Here is a 10,318-nt window from a genome sequence, read left to right on the forward strand (position 1 = left end):
CCCCATTCACATTGTGCAAGTACACGGAACAGTCACCCCATTCACATTGTGCAAGTACACGGCGCAGTCACCCCATTCACATTGTGCAAGGACACGGAACAGTCACCCCATTCACATTGTGCAAGTACACGGAACAGTCACCCCATTCACATTGTGCAAGTACACGGAACAGTCACCCCAATTACATTGTGCAAGTACACGGAACAGTCACCCCATTCACATTGTGCAAGTACACGGAACAGTCACATTGTGCAAGTACACGGAACAGTCACCCCATTCACATTGTGCAAGTACACGGAACAGTCACCCCAATTACATTGTGCAAGTACACGGAACAGTCACCCCATTCACATTGTGCAAGTACACGGAACAGTCACCCCATTCACATTGTGCAAGTACACGGCGCAGTCACCCCATTCACATTGTGCAAGTACACGGCGCAGTCACCCCATTCACATTGTGCAAGTACACGGCGCAGTCACCCCATTCACATTGTGCAAGTACACGGAACAGTCACCCCATTCACATTGTGCAAGTACACGGAACAGTCAGTTTTCAGAGCATAAGATTTTTAGATACTTTGCTATGCTCTAGAATTCCCTGGTTCTGTTGCCGTCCTAGCAAACAGAATGGTTTTGCGCATGTGTTCACAATGTACTGCATAGTAAAGCAGTTTAAGGAAGTTCTACTGTATTGAGATCAACACTGATTTTGTGATCTTGCTCCTTTACCATTCTTGTATCCTGATAACTATTTACATGTGGACTTGTCAACTTTTCAGTCTTCCATATTCATTTCAAGTTATTGTTTTCTACGTGTATTTTCTTAGAGATAATTAGTTTACTTTTCTGTGTTTTGTTGTTTTGTTTCAACTTCAATTGAGTCCTTCCGTTTTGTATCTTTAACATGCTGGATTTCCACAACTCACTGTTTCCCCCTTAGATGTACAGGTTTATCTCTTTTTTTATCCTTTTTATTTCTTGCTTCTCATTACTTTCTCATTACTTTTATCTTGCTTGTCCTCTCCTCTCTTCCTTCCACACTCTTGCCATTACAATTAAACTTCGCTTTATAAAACTAAAATCAATACTGTGCACTGTGCATGTGGTTGGGTCATTCTGCATAAAAAATTACGCAGGTAACAAAATTCCAGGGTTTTGCAGAATCGGATCGTTTTAGGCAAAAACAACCAGGTTTATCAGAGAAAATTTATGGGTTACCATGGAAACAAAACCCAATTCGCAACGAAATCCTGGTTGCCATGGCAACCGCTGTAAGCCTGGAAAATGGGCTGAAATAGAGCATGGTTACCATGGCAGCCGTGGTTTTTATGCCTGGTTGCCATGGTAACTGTGTATTTTCTTCGAAAAACTGTGTTTTTATCGTTTTTTACATCTGAAATCGGAAGATTTTCCCACTTTTCGTCTTGATATTGGACAGCTGAGACAGACTCGGCCATGAATAGTGTGAACACAGTGCAGCTCTACAACACATGTCCATGTACATGGCTGGTGATATGCAATACAACTGATGACCATGGCATCTGCAGTATACACTTTACAGTCGTGTGATAATGAAGCCCTGCAAGGAATACAAGCATAAACTGTTTCAATCGAAGAGGAAAAAAATAAACGGTTTGCATACACACATAGTTCTGCAGATAGAACTCAGGACCTGTTCCGCAGTGTACAAGCACATGCTTTTGGTTGTACTCGCTTGTACTCAAAATCAGCATACTCCAGTACATTTGTAAATACGCAGCAGAGTGCGTGACCAGAGTACAAGACAGTATGCAATGCAATACTTGAAATACAAAGTACCAGTAGTAGCATACGAGTATGCAATGCAATACTTGAAATACATAGTACCAGTAGTAGCATACGAGTATGCAATGCAATACTTGAAATACAAAGTACCAGTAGTAGCATACGAGTATGCAATGCAATACTTGAAATACATAGTACCAGTAGTAGCATACGAGTATGCAATGCAATACTTGAAATACAAAGTACCAGTAGTAGCATACGAGTATGCAATGCAATACTTGAAGTACACAGTCTGTCCCCGGGGAAAACTGCGATTCCGCGGCCGCGTTTTTTCCCCGCGTGTTATTTTGCGATTTTTTAAAAGACCGCGTTTTCCGCTATTTTCCCGCGTTTTTTGAACTTTTTTGTTGCACTACACGTACACACAGTGCACTGTTCGGTCAGCAACGTCTCATCGTGGCGGCTTTGTACTCAAATATGACGAGTGCTTACACCAGAGACTTGTAACTGATTGATTTCACTACATACTCACTGAAAATTGCCTCATATCAACTGCAAACTTGCAATATCAATAATATTCACCGCATATTTACCGCAAATTCACCGCAAATTATGCCATATTATGCCGCGTTTTTCCTGTTTTTTTTTTTGCGATTTTTTCGGCGATTTTCCCCGGGGACAGCATAGTACCAGTAGTAGCATCTTAGAGACTCAGTAAATTAACCCGTCACTGGTCTAAGGTAGAACTCAGACCAGTAATATGTACAAGGTCATACCGTTCAGATTCTGCAGACGGAGTAGTATAGCATCTCATCTGAATATGATCATGCTAAATAAAGCAGAGCGGCGCGGATGCAGTACAGTGCACAGATTATAATGACTGCAGGTTAGTCTTCAGCCTATGTACTGGGGTAGAGATACAGTACTGCAGGGTAGTCTTCAGCCTATGTACTGGGGTAGAGATACAGTGTAGAGAACTGACGGATAGAGATCATAATCAACACCAATATGCTGTACTACAGCTGCTGTGTCAACGCACTCAAATTCTACCACACATGCACTAGCTGCAGAAGAAGTCACACTACCGTATTTGCCGGAGTATAGTGCGCACTTTAGAGGCACTATTCGTTCTGGCCCCAAATCGCAGGTGCACACTATGCAAATATGAAAATGCATGTACTGTACTTCGAGAAGTAGTACAATTAGTAAAACTGCTGTGAAGTGTGCCACCTCTGACCTCTGACCCTGCGCAAGCCATACGCATGCTCATTTTTTTGGGATAAATTCTGACAATGGTCGCACTATAGTACTGCCTTTACCATCGATAATGTTCTCAAATCTCAAATCTAGGCGGCGGCGGCGCATTATACTCAGGATATCCGCATATACCATGAGTTGCCAAAACCTTGCTCAAAAGAGGGGGTGCACCTTATATACTCAGGTGCGCGTCATACTCCGGCAAAGACGGTATGTATTCCGTGCATTGGCAAAGCAGTAGATTATTACTTAGCGGCTGGCTACATACTAGTGGTACGCACATTTGCAAAAGACATCAGTACCAGTGCCTACTGATGGTCATGGGTAGAATGGTGACAACGGCGACGGCAGTAGCAGTAGCTGTACACTATGCAGTCCAGCACTGACCAATCACTGGTCCCGCTGTACTCTGCGTTCTGCATCAGCAGTACTGACCAATCACTGGTCCCGCTGTACTCTGCGTTCTGCATCAGCAGTACTGACCAATCACTGGTCCCGCTGTACTCTGCGTTCTGCATCAGCAGTACTGACCAATCACTGGTCCCGCTGTACTCTGCGTTCTGCATCAGCAGCACTGACCAATCACTGGTCCCGCTGTACTCTGCGTTCTGCATCAGCAGCACTGACCAATCACTGGTCCCGCTGTACTCTGCGTTCTGCATCAGCAGCACTGACCAATCACTGGTCCCGCTGTACTCTGCGTTCTGCATCAGCAGTACTGACCAATCACTGGTCCCGCTGTACTCCGCGTTCTGCATCAGCAGTACTGACCAATCACTGGTCCCGCTGTACTCTGCGTTCTGCATCAGCAGCACTGACCAATCACTGGTCCCGCTGTACTCTGCGTTCTGCATCAGCAGCACTGACCAATCACTGGTCCCGCTGTACTCCGCGTTCTGCATCAGCAGCACTGACCAATCACTGGTCCCGCTGTACTCTGCGTTCTGCATCACCAGCACTGACCAATCACTGGTCCCGCTGTACTCTGCGTTCTGCATCAGCAGCACTGACCAATCACTGGTCCCGCTGTACTCTGCGTTCTGCATCAGCAGCACTGACCAATCACTGGTAGCACTGTACTCCGCGTTCTGCATCACCAGCACTTCGTCATGTCACAAGTTGCACTGGTGCTTGAACTGCTCGGTCCTTGCAGTCTCTGTGACAATGTACGCACACAAGCTGCAAGACAATAGGTGCATACAGCAGAGGTTTCTCAAGACAAGGAGCTGTTGCAAAATGCAACGTAGCGTTACAACATGTACATCCTTCTTTGACATCACACAGGGCCATGGGATTGGGATTCCAGGTGCTCCGGCCAGACGGGATGATTGACCGAGAATGAAAATTATTGAAGGCTTTTTGCCCATGCATTCGGCCTTGGAATTCAAGCCAGTTACGGCTGGGTCAGATTTCGTGGGGCACTGCCTACGACTGCAAGCAGCCTACTAGCAAACCAAAAATCTAAGCAATTCCAGCGCCCACATTGCAGCTGAACCCATTTACCCATAGGTACACTGAAAGGAACAGGTGCGGACATATGGTCAAAGTTTCACCATTTCTCACCTTTCCGACTATTCACAGCGGCAACATGGACAGTGACCATCGTAAATTCCTGCAATAAGCACACAAAGGGTAGTGCGAAACAGAAATGACACACATTGTCATAAACGACTTGCCCAGGGCTGCTAAACCCTGAAAATAACCTACCTCCAAGTTTAGGGCTTTTTACCAGTTACAGCAGGGTCAAATTTCCTGGGGCAATGCGTACGAGTGCAAGCAGAAGACTGGAAAACCAAAAGTTTAAGCAAATCCAGCACGCACATTGAAGCTGGGCCCATTTATCCACATGTACATTGAAAAGCACACAAGCGCAGAAATGGTCCAAAATTCACCATTTCTCACCTTTCCGACTATTCACACCTGCAACTTGAACAGTGACCATCGTGAATTCCTACAGCAGACACGCGAAGGGTAGTGCACAACAGAAATGACACACATTGTCATAAACGACCTGCCCAGGGCTGCTGAACCCTAAATATTGCCTATCTCCCAGTTTGGAGCATTTTGCCCGTGCATCCGGACTTGGAACTCAAGCCAGTTTCAGCAGGGTCAAATTTCCTGGGGCACCACCTACGAGTGCAAGCGGCCGACTAGCAAACCAAAAGTTTTAGCAAATCCAGCAACCGCATTGAAGCTGGGCCCATTTACCCATAGGTACATTGAAATAACACAGGCGCAGAAATGGTCCAAAATTCACCATTTCTCACCTTTCCCACTATTCACACCTGCAACTTGGACAGTGACCATCGTGAATTCCTACAACAGACACGCAAAGGGTAGTGCACAACAGAAATGACACACATTGTCATAAACGAGCTGCCCAGGGCTGCTGAACCCCAAAAATTACCTATCTCCCAGTTTGGGGCTTTTTGCCCGTGCATCCGGAATTGGAACTCAAGCCAGTTACAGCAGGGTGAAAATTTTGGGGCATTGCCTACGAGTGCAAGTGGCCGACCAGCAAACGAAAAATTTAAGCAAATCCAGCACCCACATTGAAGCTGGGCCCATTTACCCACAGGTACATTGAAAAGAACACAAGCGCAGAAATGGTCCAAAATTCACCATTTCTCACCTTTCCGACTATTCACACCTGCAACTTGGACAGTGATCATCGTGAATTCTTACAAGAGACACGCAAAGGGTAGTGCGCAACAAAAATGACACACATTGTCAGAAACGACCTGCCCAGGGCTGCTGAAACGTAAAAATTACCTATCTCCCAGTTTGGTGCTTTTTGCCCGTGAATCCGGACTTGGAACTCAAGCCAGTTACAGCAGGGTCAAATTTCCTAGGGCACTGCGTACGAGTGCAAGCGGGTTACTAGCAAATCAAAAATTTAAGCAAATCCAGCTGCCAAATTGAAGGTGGGGTCATTTACCCATAGGTACATTGAAAAGAACACAAGCGCAGAAATGGTCCAAAATTCACCATTTCCCACCTTTCCAACTATTCACACCTGCAACTTGGACAGTGACCATCGTGAATTCCTACAACAGACACACAAAGGGTAGTACACAACAGAAATGACACACATTGTCATAAACGACCTGCCCAGGGCTGCTGAACCCTAAAAATTACCTATCTCCCAGCTTGGGGCTTTTTGCCCGTGCATCCGGACTTGGAACTCAAGCCAGTTACAGCAGGGTCAAATTTCCTGGGCCACTGCGTACGAGTGCAAGCGGCCGACTAGCAAACGAAAAATTTAAGCAAATCCAGCACCCAAATTGAAGCTGGGCCCATTTACCCATAGGTACATTGAAAGAACACAAGGGCAGAAATGGTCCAAAATTCACCATTTCTCACCTTTCCGACTATTCTCACCTGCAACTTGGACAGTGACCATCTACAACAGACACGCAAAGGGTAGTGCACAACAAAAATGACACACATTGTCATAAACGACTTGCCCAGGGCTGCTGAACCCTAAAAATTACCTATCTCCCAGTTTGGGGCTTTTTGCCCGTGCATCCGGACTTGAAACTCAAGCCAGTTACAGCAGGCTCAACAATTTTGGGGCATTGCCTACGAGTCAAAGTGGCCGACCAGGAAACCAAAAATTTAAAAGCAAATTCAGCACCCACATTGATGCTGGGCCCATTTACCCACAGGTACATTGAAAAGAACACAAGCGCAGAAATGGTCCAAAATTCACCATTTCTCACCTTTCCCACTATTCACACCTGCAACTTGGACAGTGACCATCGTGAATTCCTACAAAAGACACGCAAAGGGTAGTCCACAACAGAAATGACACACATTGTCAGAAACGACCTGACCCGTGAATCTTCACTTTGAGACTAAACTATTCACAGCAGTGCCAAATTTTCTGGGTCAATGAATGTTGGTGCCAGCACCCTACAAGCAGACAAAAAATCAATCCAATGCGACCACTGACATCATAGCTGGCTCATGTTATAGAGAGGTACGTTGACATTCAAAGGTGAGCACAAATGGTCAAAATCCGACATTTTCTCACCTTTATGCCCGTTTGCAGCTCAGAAATTGACAATGACCATCCTCATCTCGTTGTGTAGCTGGACATAGACAAGGGCACCCAGAGAAGGACCCACATTTGTCTAAAGAACCTGCCTTGGGCTGCTGAAAGCTGAATAATAACCCATCTGAAAGTTTAGGACTTTTTACCCGTGAATCTTCACTTTGCGACTAAACTAATGACAGCAGTGCCAATTTTTCTGGGTCACTGAATGTGCGTGCTAGTGCCCTACAAGCAAAACAAAAAAAACCCAATGCGACCACTGACATTACAGCTGTGTCATGTTATAGAGAGGTACATTGAAATTGGAAGGTGAGCACAAATGGTCACAATCCGACATTTTCTCACCTGTATGCCCGTTCGCAGCTCAGAAATTGACAATGACCATCCTCATCTCGTTGTGTAGCTGGACATATACAAGGGCACCATGAAAAACAGCCACATTTCTCTAAAGAACTCGCCCTGGGCTGCTGAAAGCTGAATAATAACCTATCTCAAAGTTTGGGGCTTTTTACCAGTGAATCTTCACTTTGCGACTAAACTATTCACAGCAGTGCTATTTTTTTTGGGTCACTGACTGTGGGTGCCAGCGCCCTACAAGCAAACCCAAAATCAAACCTATGCGACCACTGACATCATAGCTGTGTCATGTTATAGAGAGGTACGTTGAAATTGGAAGGTGAGCAAAAATGGTCAAAATTCGACATTTTCTCACCTTTATGCCCGTTCGCAGCTCAGAAAATGAAAATGACCATATTTATTTTGGTTGTGTAGCTGGACATAGACGAGGGCACCAAGAGAAACAGTCACTTTTCTCTATAGAACTCGCCTAAGGCTGCTGAAAGCTGAATAATAACCTATCTCCAAGTTTAGGGCTTGGTACCCGTGAATCTTCACTTTGCGACTAAACTATTCACAGCAGTGCCAAATTTTCTGGGTCATTGAAAGTGGGTGCCAGCGCCCTACAAGCAAACCAAAAATCAAACTAATGCGACCACTGACATTCCAGCTGTGTCGTGTTATAGAGAGGTACGTTGAAATTGAAAGGTGAGCACAACTGGTCAAAATCCGACATTTTTTCACCTTTATGCCCGTTCGCAGCTGAGAAACTGACAATGACCATCCTCATCTCGTTGTGTAGCTGGACATAGACAAGGGCACCCAGAAAAAGACCCACATTTCTCTAAAGAACCTGCCCTGGGCTGCTGAAAGCTGAATAATAACCTATTTCAAAGTTTGGGGCTTTTTACCCGTGAATCTTCACTTGGCGACTAAACTATTCACAGCAGTGCCAAATTATTAGGGTCACTGATTGTGGGTGCCAGCGCTCTACAAGCAAACCAAATATGAAACCAATGCGACCGCTGACATTACAGCTGGGTCATGTTATAGAAAGGTACGTTGAAATTAAAAGGTCAGCACAAATGGTCAAAATCCGACATTTTCTCACCTTTCTCCCCTTTCGCAAGTCAAAAAATAACATTGACCATCCTCATCTCGTTGTGTAGCTGGACATAGACAAGAGCACCATGAAAAAGAGTCACATTTCTCTAAAGAACTCGCCCAGGGCTGCTAAAAGCTGAAAAAGAACCTATCTAGAAGTTTGGGGCTTTTTACCCGTGAATCTTCACTTTGCGACTAAACTATTCATAGCAGTGCCAAATTTTTAGGGTCACTGATTGTGGGTGCCAGCGCCCTACAAGCAAACCAAAAATGAAACCAATGCCACCTCTGACATTACAGCTGGGTCATGTTATAGAGAGGTACGTTGAAAGTGAAAGGTCAGCACAAATGGGCAAAATCCGACATTTTCTCACCTTTCTGCCCGTTCGCAGCTTAGAAAATGACAATGACCATCCTCATCTCGTTGGTTAGCTGGACATAGACAAGAGCACCATTAAAAAGAGTCACATTACTCTAAAGAACTCACCCAGGGCTGCTGAAAGCTGAAAAAGAAAATATCTAGAATTTTGGGCCTTTTTACCCGTGAATCTTCACTTTGCGACTAAACTATTCACAGACGTGCCAAATTTTCTGGGTCACTGAATGCAGGTGCCAGCGCCCTACAAGCAAACCAAAAATGAAACCAATGCGACCACTGAAATTACAGCTGGGTCATGTTATAGAGAGGTACGTTGAAATTGAAAGGGCAACACAAATGGTCAAAATCCGACATTTTCTCACCTTTCTGCCCGTTGGCAGCTCAGAAAATGACAATGACCATCCTCATCTCGTTGTGTAGCCGGAAATAGAAAATAGCACAATGAAAAAGAGCCACATTTCTCTAAAGAACTTACCCAGGGCTGCTGAAAGCTGAAAAAGAACCTATCTAGAATTTTGGGCCTTTTTACCCGTGAATCTTCACTTTGCGACTAAACTATTCACAGCAGTGCCAAATTTTCTGGGTCACTGAATGCGGGTGCCAGCGCCCTACAAGCAAGCCAAAAATCAAACCAATGCGACAACTGAAATTACAGCTGGGTCATGTTATAGAGAGGTACGTTGAAATTGAAAGGTCAGCACAAATGGTCAAAATCCGACATTTTCTCACCTTTCTGCCCGTTCGCAGCTCAGAAAATGACAATGACTATGCTCATCTCGTTGTGTAGCTGGACATAGAAAATAGCACCATGAAAAAGAGCCACATTTCTCTAAAGAACTCGCCCAGGGCTGCTGAAAGCTGAAAAAGAACCTATCTATAAGTTTGGGGCTTTTTACCCGTGAATCTTCACTTTGCGACTAAACTATTCACAGCAGTGCCAAATTTTCTGGGTCACTGAAAGCGGGTGCCAGCGCCCTACAAGCAAACCAAAAATGAAACCAATGCGACCACTGAAATTACAGCTGGGTCATGTTATAGAGAGGTACGTTGAAATTGAAAGGTCAGCACAAATGGTCAAAATCCGACATTTTCTCACCTTTCTGCCCGTTCGCAGCTCAGAAAATGACAATGACCATCCTCATCTCGTTGTGTAGCTGGACATAGAAAATAGCACCATGAAAAAGAGCCACATTTCTCTAAAGAACTCACCCAGGGCTGCTGAAAGCTGAAAAAGAACCTACCTAGAATTTTGGGCCTTTTTACCCGTGAATCTTCACTTTGCGACTAAACTATTCACAGACGTGCCAAATTTTTAGGGTCACTGAATGCGGGTGCCAGCGCTCTACAAGCAAATCAAAAATGAAACCAATGCGACCACTGAAATTACAGCTGGGTCATGTTATAGAGAGGTACGTTGAA

At 44.9% G+C, this 10,318-nt stretch overlaps 2 long non-coding RNA genes across 2 annotated transcripts; both read right to left on the minus strand.

The window, feature by feature from the left end:
- Positions 1-3,717: 3,717 nt before the first annotated feature.
- Positions 3,718-7,488, minus strand: LOC135806956 (uncharacterized). The gene is made up of 9 exons (XR_010551373.1): positions 7,426-7,488; positions 7,060-7,117; positions 6,746-6,794; positions 6,387-6,426; positions 6,022-6,070; positions 5,291-5,339; positions 4,926-4,974; positions 4,587-4,635; positions 3,718-4,202 (listed from the first exon to the last, which is right to left on the minus strand). It is a non-coding gene; the product is annotated as an uncharacterized LOC135806956 (long non-coding RNA).
- A 1,039-nt stretch (positions 7,489-8,527) lies between these two features.
- LOC135806957 (uncharacterized) lies at positions 8,528-9,575 on the minus strand. The gene is made up of 3 exons (XR_010551374.1): positions 9,262-9,575; positions 8,895-8,952; positions 8,528-8,585 (listed from the first exon to the last, which is right to left on the minus strand). It is a non-coding gene; the product is annotated as an uncharacterized LOC135806957 (long non-coding RNA).
- Positions 9,576-10,318: the final 743 nt, after the last annotated feature.

The sequence above is a fragment of the Sycon ciliatum genome, chromosome 1, assembly GCF_964019385.1.
Source record: "Sycon ciliatum chromosome 1, ocSycCili1.1, whole genome shotgun sequence".
NCBI lineage: Eukaryota > Metazoa > Porifera > Calcarea > Leucosolenida > Sycettidae > Sycon > Sycon ciliatum.